Source organism: Rhinoraja longicauda, chromosome 10, assembly GCF_053455715.1.
Source record: "Rhinoraja longicauda isolate Sanriku21f chromosome 10, sRhiLon1.1, whole genome shotgun sequence".
Classification (NCBI taxonomy): domain Eukaryota; kingdom Metazoa; phylum Chordata; class Chondrichthyes; order Rajiformes; family Arhynchobatidae; genus Rhinoraja; species Rhinoraja longicauda.
The window spans coordinates 47,019,106-47,032,928 of record NC_135962.1 but is presented as its reverse complement, the minus strand read 5'-3'; the positions used below and the strand labels follow the sequence as shown (position 1 = coordinate 47,032,928).

The window sequence follows — 13,823 nt, the reverse complement described above, 5'->3', positions numbered from 1 at the left end:
CCCTGATCCCTTTAGCAAAAAGGGCCACATCTAACTCCCTCTTAAATATAGCCAATGAACTGGCCTCAACTACCTTCTGTGGCAGAGAATTCCACAGACTCACCACTCTCTGTGTGAAGAAATGTTTTCTCATCTCGGTCCTAATAGACTTCCCCCTTATCCTTAAGCTGTGACCCCTGGTTCTGGACTCCCCCAACATCGGGAACAATCTTCCCGCATCTAGCCTCTCCAACCCCTTAAGAATGTTATATGTTTCTATAAGATCCCCCCTCAGTCTTCTAAATTCCAGCGAGTACAAGCCTAGTCTATCCAGTCTTTCCTCATAGGCAATTCCCGCCATCCCAGGGATTAATCTGGTGAACCTTCTGGTATCAACTGCATGAATGAGGAATGGGACAGGATTTCATCACTTACCTGCTTAGCGCAGCCCCTTCGATACAAGGGCTCCCCGGTTAATGAATCTCCTGATTCACTGAAATCCAACTTCACGCAAACACTCCCGTAGTTTTGATTGATTGATTGATTATTTGAAAGATCGGGCATGGAAACACGCCATTTTGCCCACGCCAGCCATCGATCACCTGTCCACACTAACTCTATGTTATCCCACTTCCACACCCACTCCCTCCACACGAGGGGCATTTTCCAGAGGCCAATTCACCAACAAACCCGCACATCTTTGGGATGAAGGAGAAAATTGGAGCACCTGGAGAAAAACCATTCTCTGAACCAGGGAGAGCATGCAAACTCCACAAAGTCAGCACAAAAGGTCAAGGTCGAACCCTCTTTGGAGCTGTGAGGCAGCAGCTGTAGCAGTATTAAAGTATTTTTTGAAGTACTTTCAAGCTAGTAGTAATAATAATAATAATAATAATAATAATAATAGTCACAACAACAACAACAACAATGTTTCATGGTAATTCATTAATGACTTGATACAGAATATATTCTATTACTTTAATCATTGGTTGTGATAGGGAGATTATTCAATGAAGTAAAATAATTATAGTAAGTGTATGTTGGTTGTTACAATACAGGTAACTATACAAAAACATATGTTTATGACTTATGGACAAATGGTCCTAAGAACAGTCCTCAGGAACTGAACCTGGCTCAAGGAACTGCCTGCATGCAAGAAGATCTTTGATAAAGAAGCCCACCTTTGTCTGATCTGCCAAAGTAAACTTCCACTCTTGCACCATTCCCTTCACTCCTTTATTGGTGCAAAGTGGCTACAATGTGCACCGTCAACAAATTGTTAGGCTCCTGCACCAAATGCTTTCCAAATCTGTTACCTTAACCACCTAAATGGGCATTGTCAATAGGACCATGATAACACCAACCAACTCTATATTTCCTCCAAGTCAAGGGTCATCGTGACTTAAACATCACTTACCTGTTTAGCTACGGCTCCATCATAGAAGCTACAGCTCCTATACTTCAGTTTGAGATCCTTACGCAGGGTGTTAACCCAATACATCGACCATACCTCTGCCATCACAGATTCTGCTTGACCTCCTGAGTTCCTCCAGTGCTTTGTTTTTTGATCCAAATCACAGCATCTCTTTCTTGTGTGTCCGAGTTGCTGTTCTATAATTGCTGTTGGTTCTAAGTCTTAAATCCAACAGCACTGGAATAGTAAAATGGATATACAAGAGGACGTTCTTTTAGGAAGGAGATGAGGAGAAATTTCTTTAGTCAGAGGGTGGTGAATCTATGGAATTCTTTGCCACAGAAGGTTGTGGAGGCCAAATCAGTGGATATTTTTAAGGCAGAGAAAGATATGATTCTTGATTATAACAGGTGTCAGAGGATATGGGGAGAAGGCAGATGAATGGGGCGAGGAGGGAGAGATAGGTCAGCCATGATTGAATGGCGGAGTAGACTTGATGGGCTGAATGGCCTAATTCTACTCCTATTCCTTATGACAAGAGACTGCAGATGCTGGAATCTTGAACAAAAGCCAAACTGCTGAAGGGACACAGTGGACTGGCTGCCTTCTGCGGAAAGAAATAGACAGACGACGTTTCGGGAGGGACACGTCTTCTGACTGTACTTTTAAAGGTATTTCTATCAGGATGCCTTCAGCACACAGACCGTAGCAGTTTGAGGAGTGGCCTGTCCCCACCTTTTCATGAATGATTACTTGAGGATCAGCATTTCTCACACCCTGTGACAGAATCTTAAAACTAAAAAAAGGCCAAAAACAAGGTTTGTGATTCACTGCCTATTCCGATCAGGTTACCCATTGCCGAATCAGTTCACAAGGAACGAGGGAGGTTAATGGTGAGTCAGACTGACTGATTAACAGTGCCTTGAATTCAGATCAGAAGATTAAAATCAATAGACAATAGACAATAGACAATAGGTGCAGGAGTAGGCCATTCAGCCCTTCGAGCCAGCACCGCCATTCAATGCGATCATGGCTGATCACTCTCAATCAGTACCCCGTTCCTGCCTTCTCCCCATACCCCCTCACTCCGCTATCCTTAAGAGCTCTATCCAGCTCTCTCTTGAAAGCATCCACGAACTGGCCTCCACTGCCTTCTGAGGCAGAGAATTCCACACCTTCACCACTCTCTGACTGAAAAAGTTCTTCCTCATCTCCGTTCTAAATGGCCTACCCCTTATTCTTAAACTGTGGCCCCTTGTTCTGGAACAAGATTGAAACGTAATCTGTGAAACCAAAGGTTCCATCCCTATATTTCCCAATCTTCCGTAAAAATTATGGTGGCATCATTGGATTTATTAATTGACATCACACCAGGTAAAATATATTAGTGTTTTCTTAAATAGACACAAAATGCTGGAGTAACTCAGCGGGACAGGCAGCATCTCTGGAGAGAAGGAATGGGTGACGTTTCTGCTCGAGACCGTTCTTCAGACTGAAACATCACCCATTCCTTCTCTTCAGAGATGCTGCCTGTCCCTCTGAGTTACTCCAGCATTTTGTGTCTATCTTCGGTTTAAACCAGCAACTGCATTTCCTTCCGACACATTAGTGTTTGCAGGTTTAGGTTTATTATTGTCACGTGTACTGAGGTACAGTGAAAGGCTTTGTTTTGTGTGCTGTCCAAACGGAGCAGAAATACTATACATAAATATTTTCAAGTCAAACTTGTACAATAGATAGAGCAAAGGGGAAGATACAGAGTATCATGTATCTTATACACTGTAAATGGATCGATTGTAATCATGTATTGTCTTTCTGCTGACTGGTTAGCATGCAACAATTTTTTTTTCACTGTACCTCTGTACACGTGACATTAAACTAAACTGAACTACAGAATATGTTTCTCAGCACTGTCGCGTATCAATTCCATCGACAAAGTCCAATGTCCACAATAAGGTAGAAATAAACCATATAGTACCCTAGCTTGCAGAAAGACCGTCCGGAAGCCTGATAATAGAGGGAAAAAATATGTTTCTAAGTCTGGTGGTGCATGCTTTCAAGTTTCTTTACCTTCTGCCAGTTGTGTGCAGGGAGAAGAAGGAATGACTGGGATGGGACAAGTCTTTGATTATGTTGGCTGCTTTTCCGAGGCAGCGTGAAGTGTAGATTGACTGAAAGATTTATTGAGATGCTGAAGAAATTGTGGGTGCAGTCCTTAGGGAATCTGTATCTCCAAAGGCTGACATTTGTTTCATTATTCTATCTCTCACTGATAACATGAACCGTTCCCTGACCAAAGGCAGCACAATGGCGCAGTGGTCGAGCTGATGCCTTACAGTACCAGAGACCCAGGTTTGATCCTGACTACAGGCACTCTCCGTACTGAGTTTGTACGTTCTCCCTGTGACCTGCGTGGGTTTTCCCCGGGTGCTCCGGTTGCCTCCCACACTTCAAAGACGGACAGGTTTGTAGGTTAATTGTCTTCAGTAAAATTGTAAGTTGTCCCTAGTTTGGTCAGCAGGGACTGGGTGGGCCGAATGGCCTGTTTCCGCACTGTATCTCTAAACGAGACTAAACTATCCAAAGTCCAATTAAAATGATGGGCTGGAAGATTTTTTTAATAAAAAAACTCCCCTGTGACATTACTCAGGTGAACTGAAAGTTAATCTTGTGTCAAGCATTTGTTAGAGTAAGAACAGAATGTAAAGGTGTTCATCTAAGGGGATCCGCTAGGATCAACAAAAGAGTTTGTTGCTTAATTCCTCGAAATTAGTAGAGTAACATTTTATTTATATTAACATTCACGTTATAATTGTGGAGAGTTTACTGGGAGGATTGGATAATTACAGGTGCACAGATTTCGCCTGGAGAGTAGACGCAAGAACATTTGCCGTTTGATATCTGTTCAGAGACCTTTTGCAGATTTGTCAGTGTAGATTTCCCGGGGCTCAGACATTTGGATCAATGCAGCACTCACGACAGTTGTGCAAGCAAACCAAGTGGCAGGGAAGCTCCAACAAACAATGAGCTTGGAGAATCTTCTCTGAGACCTGTTTCAACACGGGAGTAATCTCAGGAAATGTTAATTGTATTTTGAATACAGGAAATGAAACAGACATGCGAGATGAAGTGGGCGGCACAGTGGCACAACGGTAGCGAAGCTGCCTCACAGAGCCAAAGACCCGGGCTCGATTTTGACCTCAGGTGCTGTCTGTATGTAGTATGCACGTTCTCCCTGTGACCTTGTGGGTTTTCTATGGGTGCTCCGGTTTCCTCCCACACCCCAGTGACGTGCAGGTTTGTAGGTTAATTGGCTTCTGTAATTGCAAATTGTCCACAGTGTATAGGATAGTGTATGGGATATCGCTGGTCGGCGCGGACTCAATGGGCTGAAGGGCCTGTTTCGGCGCTGTATCCCTAAATTCTAAATGAAAAATTAAAACTAGGATTTATTTTTAAGTCTGGAGTAATAATTTCCTTTTACTAGAATAAAACAACAAACCTGTAAGATTGTAGAAACAAGGAAGTGTGAATGCCGGCTAATACACAAAAGGACTGAGCGCTGGAGTGGCTCATCTCTGGAGAACATGGATACATTACAGATTGAGATGTCTGACCCAAAATGCTGCCGGTCCATGTTCTCCAGAGATGTTGCCTGACCTGCTGACTTACTCCAGCACTTTGCATACATATCATATCATATCATATATATACAGCCGGAAACAGGCCTTTTCGGCCCTCCAAGTCCGTGCCGCCCAGTGATCCCCGCACATTAACACTATCCACTAGGGACAATTTTTACATTTACCCAGCCAATTAACCTACATACCTGTACGTCTTTGGAGTGTGGGAGGAAACCGAAGATCTCGGAGAAAACCCACGCAGGTCACGGGGAGAACGTACAAACTCCTTACAGTGCAGCACCCGTAGTCAGGATCGAACCTGAGTCTCCGGCGCTGCATTCGCTGTAAAGCAGCAACTCTACCGCTGCGCTACTACACTTGTCAGATTATTATTTTCAGGACCTGTGAGGTTATCGAGTGATGATTATTACACTGCTTTTAAAAATTCAGTTAATCCTGATTGAGCAAGCCCTACATCTTAACATCAGTGAGAACACGTGTAGACTCGGTGACCACTTTGCTCTTGGAGTCAAACTCCACACGGTCAGCTGGAGCTCCCCCTTGCGAGCCACTTCAATTCCCCTTCTCGTTGCCATGCCGACCTGTCCGCCCTCGTCCCCCACCATTGACAGAGTGACCCACAAGGCAGAATGGAAGAACAGTACCTCATCTTCCACTCGGGTAACCTCCAACCCAAAGTCACGCCACAGAAGGTTGTGGAGGACAAGTCAGTGGATATTTTTAAGGCAGAGATAGATAGATTTTTGATTAGTACGGGCGTCAGAGGTTATGGGGAGAAGGCAGGGGATTGGGGTTAGGAGGGAGAGATGGATCAGCCATGATCGAATGGCGGAGTCGACTTGATGGGCCGAATGGCCTAAGTCTGAAGAAGGGTCTCGACCCGAAACGTCACCCATTCCTTCTCTCCCGAGATGCTGCCTGACCTGCTGAGTTACTCCAGCATTTTGTGAATTAATACCTTCGATTTGTACCAGCATCTGCAGTTATTTTCTTATATATAATTCTACTCCTATTCTTTATGACATTGAATTCTCCATTTTCCAGTAAACCATCCTTCTCCATCCTTCTGATTTCCCCAGATCCTCTTTCCCACGCCTTCCTTTTCTATTCCCTTTCCTCCAGTTATCCAGGCACTTCCCCCTCCTCCACTTCCTCCTTCTGCTCATCGCCCACCACTACCCTCTCTGGGTCCCCTATCCTCCCACCTACCTCCTGTTCCCATCAATGCTTCATCCCTCCCTCTGGCTCTACATTTCACTCCTACCTTCCTTTCTTAATCAGATTCCACCATCTGCAGCCGTCTAGCTTCTCCACTGATCGCCTCCAGCCTTTGTGATTATCTCCGCCCTTCTCTTTCCCTCTAACTCATCTGCCCATCAATGCCTCCCCCCACCCTCAACCTAGATCCATCTAACACTCTGTAGCTCTTGCCCCACCCTTTCTCCTCACCCTTTACTACCAGCTACCTCCCAAGCACTCCAGTTTAGTTTAGTTTAGAGATATAGCGCGGAAACAGGCCCTTCGGCCCACCGGGTCCACACCAGCGATCCCCGCACATTTACACTATCCTACACGCACTAGGGACAATTTCACATTTACACCAAGCCAATTAACCTACAAACCTGCAGCTCTTTGGAGTGTGGGGGGAAACCCAAGATCTCAGAGAAAACTCACGGGGAGAACGTACAAACTCCGCACAGACAAGCACTGGTAGTCACGATCAAACCCGGGTGTCTGGCGCTGTGGGGCAGTAGCTCTACCGCTGCGCCACCATGCTGCCACCGCAGTCTTGAAGAAAGGTTCCGAACTGAAATATCTTCTGTCTATTTCCTACCACATATGCTACCTGTCCGGTCGGTGCAAGACCCGGCAGTAATTTGCTGCTTGCCGAAGTCTTTTGGCTTTCATTTTAACAAAATGTGGATAATCTAGCATTATTTTCTTGTGCAATTACAAATTATTTGACACTCATCTCAGGTGCTGATAGTTTCAATATTACCAGTATGTCAAAAAATTGGGGCGGAATTACTTTTAGAAATTTTAAGTACATGAAGAGATGGACCACGTATCGAGACTGATTTGTAAATGTCAGCACAAGTGTGGAGTGGGACCTGTGGCGAGACCAAAACTGAGACGACTATGTCTTTGATAAGGAGCAGTGACAGGACAGGGCTGCTTATCAGCATTCTTTACATAGTAAAGCACTGTGAATATTGTGGGATAAAGTCTTTATGTTTGAAGAAACTGAAATGATATGCCCTGAGAGGTTTAACTGGTTTTACTCTGGTGTTGGAACCTGTCTCCGTGTTGTATGTGACCAAAAACTTCATGCATGTATTATTCAAAGATGAAACGCGAGTAAATAGGTTGCATTGATTTGATGGCACAATTAACAAAGAGAGAGATAATGTACTGATTGGAATCCGTCTGTCCATATTTATGAATAAACGATATTTTCGGATTTAAAAAAAAAAAACACCTGCTTTTGAGACCCAACACTATCCAGACAGGTGTGGTAATCTAGTTGCTGGACATACAACAAGGCATATTTAGATGAATGATGTAGTTGTAATGTTGGGGTGGATCGTGTAGCCCACAGGGACTGGAGGCTAGACACAGTGCTTGGGTCAGCCCCTGCACGATTTCTACACAATGCAGTGCAAAAGCCAGGAAGAAGCTGGAGACACGAGGAAATGGAGATACTGGAATGTTGAGCCAAACACAACGTGCTAGCGTAACTCAGTGGGTCAGGCAGTACCTGTGGAGGGGAGCTTACAACCCAGCGAAGGGTCTCGACCCGAAACGTCACCCATTCCTTCTCTCCCGAGATGCTGCCTGACCTGCTGAGTTACTCCAGCATTTTGTGAATAAATCGATTTGTACCAGCATCTGCAGTTATTTTCTTATACCAGCGGCATGAATATTGATTTCTCTAACTTCAAGTAAACCTTGCATCTCCTCTTTTTCCGTCCCTCCCCCACACCCTGGTCTTCGTACTAGTTTCACTGTTGGCCTGTTGAGTTTCACTGTCTGTCTCACCCCACAGCTAACAATGGACTATTGTTGGCTCCACCTTTCATCTCTGTTTTTTTGCATATCTTTCAGTCATCAATTCTATGTACTGCCTATATCTCTTGTGTTTCCCTTTCCCCTGACTCTCAGTCTGAAGAAGGGCCTCGGCCCGAAACGTCACCTATTCCTTTTCTCCAGAGATGCTGCCTATAGTCAGGATCGAACCCGGGTCTATGGCGCTATAAGGCAGCAACTCTACCGCTGCTCCACCCAGGTCTGGTCATTGCCTGTGGCCCATTCTGCTTTGTGGGAGAGCTACAGGAGCAAACTTCCTGTTCCATCGGACCCTTGGGGATGGAAAACATGTTGGCTCGAGGACAGCAAACTCTGGTCCAACGCCTTGATTTTCTAAGTGGTGGGTTCTGTTTTGAATTTTGCGCCTTTTGAAGTTCAAAGCCAGGCCCATCATGTGCTAATAAAGAGTCTCCTTGTTCAGGCAAGGGAATGCTTCTCGGAGTCAAGGAAAAATAACAGGCCAAATTGTACAACGAACAGAAAATGACACTGATTACAAACAAGCTAAATATAATGTACAACACGATCTGTGTCCTGTCACTTGAACTAGAGAAAACATAGTTGGATTAGATATGAGTTCTGAGCGATTGGCGGGTGGAGTTCACCTTTTGATGCTTAAAAGGTGCTAGATTGGAGAGCACTGGTTAATTTTCATGCATTTGGCTCAAATATCGACAATGGCATTGAATTTGTGGGAGTTTCGTCAACTAAAGGCCAAAATGGCTGAACACACAAAAGGTGCCACCAATCAATGAGTTTGAGTTTAATTTACTGTCACGTGTACCGAGGTACAGTGAAAACCTTTTGTTGCGTGCTAACCAGTCAGCGAGGATGAATTTCTCCTCCCCTTTATATCTTACGTCAATGTATCTATTTGTTGATTCAAGTAAATTAAAGAACATAGAACAGCATAAGAGAAGGCACAAAGTGCTGGAGTAACTCAACGGTGATGTTTTGGGTCGGGACACTTCTTCATCTGTCTGAGGAAGAGTCCCGATCCCCAAACGTCACCTATCCATATTCTCCAGGGTTGCTGCCTGAGTTACTCCAGCATTTTGAGTTTTTCTTTGGTAAACCAGCATCTGCGGTTCCTTGTTTCTGCATAGAACAGCACAACACATGAGCAGACCCATCCACCCATGACGTCTGTGCGAAAAATGATGCCCAAATTAAACTAATCTCCTGTCCCTGCACGTGATCATTATCCCTTCATTTCCTGCATATCCAAGTGCCTCTCTAAAAGACTCTTAAATGCTACTATTGTATCTGCCTCCATCACCGTCCCTGGCAAATACGTTCCTGGCCCCAACTACTCTCTGTGTAAAAAAAACTAGCCCCACACATCTCCATTAAACTTTCTCCCTCTCAACGTGTAGCTGTTCCATAGAAACATAGAAAATAGGTGCAAGAGGAAGCCAGCACCGCCATTCATTGGGATCATGGCTGATCGTCCCCAATCAATACCCCGTGCCTGCCTTCTCCCCATATCCCTTGATTCCACTAGTCCCCGAGAGCTCTATCTAACTCTTTCTTAAATCCATCCAGTGATTTGGCTTCCACTGCCCTCTGTGGCAGAGAATTCCACACATTCACAACTCTCTGGGTGAAAAAGTTTTTTCTCACCTCAGTTTTAAATGGCCTCCCCTTTATTCTAAGACTGTGGCCCCTGGTTCTGGACTCGCCCAACATTGGGAACATTTTTCCTGCATCTAGCTTGTCCAGTCCTTTTTATAATTTTATACGTTTCTATAAGATCCCCTCTCATCCTTCTAAACTCCAGTGAATACAAGCCTAGTCTTTTCAATCTTTCCTCATATGACATTCCCGCCATCCCAGGGATCAATCTCGTGAACCTCCGCTGCACTGCCTCAATTACAAGGATGTCCTTCCTCGATCCCTCTTAATGTTGAAAATTTAAACCTGTGGAACATGGTTCTGACTGTCTACCTTATAATTTTCATACCTCTCATAATTTTATATACTTAATACTGAATATTTTTCTATATATATTATACATATTTATATAATGATTTATATTTAATTTTACTTCTTTAAACCTATACTTACACTTATTTAATCTCCCTAAATCTTGATTTTGTGTTAAGTTTTGGTGGTTTGGGGTGATCGTCACTAGTTGGAGGGACAATGGCCAAGGATCTCAGTGTGTAGCATTAATTACGCATGATAATGGTATTACTGCAAAAGTACATAAATTGCCTAATAAAACAGAGAAGTAACTTCCATTTAGTGAGTCATTTAGAGGAGTTATTAGCCTCCCCAATCAGTTCAGTTTAGTTTAGTTTAGAGATACAGCGTGGAAAATGGCCCTTCGGCCCCACCGAGTCCGCACCGACAGGCGATCCCCGCACATCCACACTATCCTACACACACTGGGGACAATTTACATTTATACCAAGCCAATTAACCTACAAACCTGTGCGTCTTTGGAGTGTGGGAGGAAAGTGAAGATCTCGGAGAAAACCCACACGGTCACGGGGAGAACGTACAAACTCTCTACAGACAGCACCCGTAGTCAGGATCGAACCTGGGTCCCTGGTGCCGTAAGTGCTGTAAGGCAGCAACTCTACCACTGCGCCACCGTAGCCACCCAGACACATGATTCCAATGAACTATTTTGAAGAGAGCTGCTTTGTTATCCCAGATGTCCCGGCCAGAATTGATCTTCTTGTCTTGGTTTTGATGATCCGCTCACTCTCACTTTGCTCTGTGTGGGTGCTTGCTCCAAGGCAAGTTAGTTGCTCAGTTTCCCACATAACATGCATTGCTCCATTTGGAAAGCAATTAATCGGCTTTTAAGTGCTTGGGCTGCCTTGATAGGTGCTCCGTTATGCATGCCATTCATTTTGTTTTATGTGCACAGATTCCAAATGTTTCCAAGAAGGTTTCACTACCACAGAATTCATTCTGGAATGTGATTGCTACTGAGTCACCTGCTGACCAATTTATGCACAGCAACACCCCACACAAAAATTACAATTAAATTAAAATAAACAACCAGAAAATTGGTTATTCTTATATCAGTAAGGCGGTAAACATTGGCCTGAATAATAAAGGACCTTCCTGTTTTTAGTTTAGTTTAGATACACAGCACGGGAACAGGCCCTTCGGCCCACCGAGTCTGTGCCAGCCAACGATCCCCGCACCGTAACACTACTCTCGACATACTAGGAACAATTTTACATTTATATCAAACCAATTAACCTACAAACATGGATGTCTTTGGAGTGTGGGAGGAAACTGAAGATCTTGGAGAAAACCCACGTAGGTCACGGGAGAACGTACAAACTCCGTACAGACAACACCCGTAGTCAGGATCGAATCCGGGTCTATGGCGCTGTAAGGCAGTAGCTCTACTGCTGTGCCACCATGCTACCCTTTGATGTTTGTTCTGACGATGAGACTAGATAAAGCTTCAGTCTTATTTATCATCAAAGGGACTGTGCCCCTAACCCCTTGGTGTCATCGAAGCATCATCCTACTTTATATGTGTAAAGATCTGCATTAGGGCATCTGTAAATATACTGCATAATATTTATCACTGGTAGCTATATCATAGAAGATAGAACATAGTAAGGTACAGGACAGGAACCGGCCCTTTGGCCTACAATGTTTGTGCCAAACATGATGCCAAGATAAACCAAACTCAACTACCTGCACATGATCTATTCCCCACATGTCCATGTGTTTATCTTAAAGCCTCTTAAACACCACTACCTCAGTTGTCTCCACCACCACCCCTGGCAGTACATTCCAGATTTCCATCACCCACTGTGCAAAAGAAACGTCTCCTTTAATTTTTTTCCATCTCACCGTAAAGCTGTGCCCTCTAATGTTTGACATTTCCACCCCGGGGGGGGGGGGGGGGGGAGGGGGGGGAGGGGGAGGGGGGATTAAGGTTCTGACTGTCTACCTGATCATAATTTAATAGGGCACACATAAAATAGCATGACTGATCAAAGTTCATAAGTTACAGGAGCAGAATTAAGCCATTCGACCCATCAAATATATTCTGCCATTCAATCAAGGCTGATCTATCTTTCCCTCTCAACCCCATTCCCCTGTCTTCTACCCATAACTTCCCCCAATAACCGCCTTAAAAATATCCTTTGGCTTGGCCTCCACAGCCATCTGTAGCAATGAATTGCACAGAATCACCACCCTCTTATATCTTTCTTCTATGAGGCTCGGCTTGTATTCTTGTACCAGGTCTAAGAATCTAACACTGGGTTAAATTAATAGGCCCTTAATTATTTATTTTTAACATGAACAAGTTGATGGAATAAAATAGTCACTGTGGCCCCATATTTTGCATTGGCTGGGCAAGTTGAAAAACAAGTCCAAATCAGATTTCATGTTTTTGATGGTGAACTGTGCAATACACAATATTTAATGTATGAAATAACCAGTTGCATCTGTTAGTGCAGACAATTGGCCAGACCAGGAAATAAAACAAGAGGATTTTTTCTTTCCAAAGCCGGCTTGACTTGTTCCTCTGTTGTTGTGCTAATTTTCCATGGAGTTGGCTCGCAAAGTGCATTTATTGTATTTGAGTCAAAACTCTATGGAAACTTCGGGTGAGAACGGCTGTAGAATGCAAATCAGAAACATTCGTATAATCTTATGCAGAGCAAAGAGCGACACTGGCCAGCCCATGATCAGATGGTTTAAAATCCAAAATCCCCATCCAAAGCCCTATTTTTTTTCACTGCGTTCCACTGTGATCACAACACAGTGTTTGATGTAGGGTCAGGAGCTGTGCATTCACTGCCCCCCCCCCCCCCCCCCCCCCCCGTCAAACCCCTTAGACTCAAGCTGATCTGCACCTCCTCTCCACCACACAACTTTGCTTCAGATATTTTAAGACTCCAACAACGTAAAACACACTGTTCTCTGCCTTAAATTAATCATCCAGCATCTGGGGCTTTTGGGAAGAGCTGCTTCCAGATTTCCACTACACTTTGGGCGAACATGACCAGAGGAAATGTTTTGTCTGTATGTTGTCGGTCAAATCCTTTCATCGTTTGGATAAATTGCACTTGCCGCAAGTCTCGAGCCACATTTAGGCACTTTGCCATCAGCTAACGCCAAGCCCTGATAATATTCAGCCTGAGAAACCAGAGTGTTGAAGACAAGCAGAATAAATGAGCTGACATTTATATAGTGCCTTTCACTACCTCCAAAGTGCAAGCAAGCAAGTATTTCTGCAATGGAGTCACTACTGTAAAAAATTGTAGTCATTTTTTTCAGATGTTGAATTTGTTGGTAAGGCCAGCTAACGTTTACCTGTCCCTAATTACCGTTGGATCATTGTGTTTCTTCTGGCCTGTTGAAAAAAGAGCAGCAGGATTTTGAGCGAACAATGATGAAGTGGTGATTTTAGCCTGGTTACCTGTTCCAATTGCATTGATTTCCAACCAAATTAGTCTGGTTTGGGTCAGTTTAGTTTAGTTTAGTTTAGTTTAATTTAGTTTAGTTTGGTTTGTTTTGGTTTGGTTTGGTTTGGTTTGGTTTGGTTTGGTTTGGTTTAGTTTAGAGATACAGCGCAGAAACAAGCCCTATGAAACAATCCATTGAGTCCACGCCGACCAGCTATCCCCGCACACTATCCTACACACAATAGAGACAATTTACAATTTTGCCAAAGCCAATTAACCTACATATCTGTACGCCTTTGGAGT

General features: G+C 44.0%; 1 protein-coding gene across 5 annotated transcripts in view; it reads left to right on the top strand.

Annotated features, from left to right (window-relative positions):
- LOC144597442 (leucine-rich repeat transmembrane protein FLRT2) overlaps positions 1–13,823 on the top strand; it is an 87,221-nt gene that overhangs the window by 40,593 nt on the left and 32,805 nt on the right. The window contains exon 1 of one of the 5 annotated variants that reach the window (XM_078406837.1): positions 4,494–4,597. The exons of the other annotated variants lie outside the window; for them this stretch is intronic. The gene's annotated coding sequence lies outside the window, so the exon portion shown is untranslated. Of the gene's footprint in view, positions 1–4,493; positions 4,598–13,823 lie in introns of those variants that run through there. 5 annotated transcript variants of the gene reach the window in all.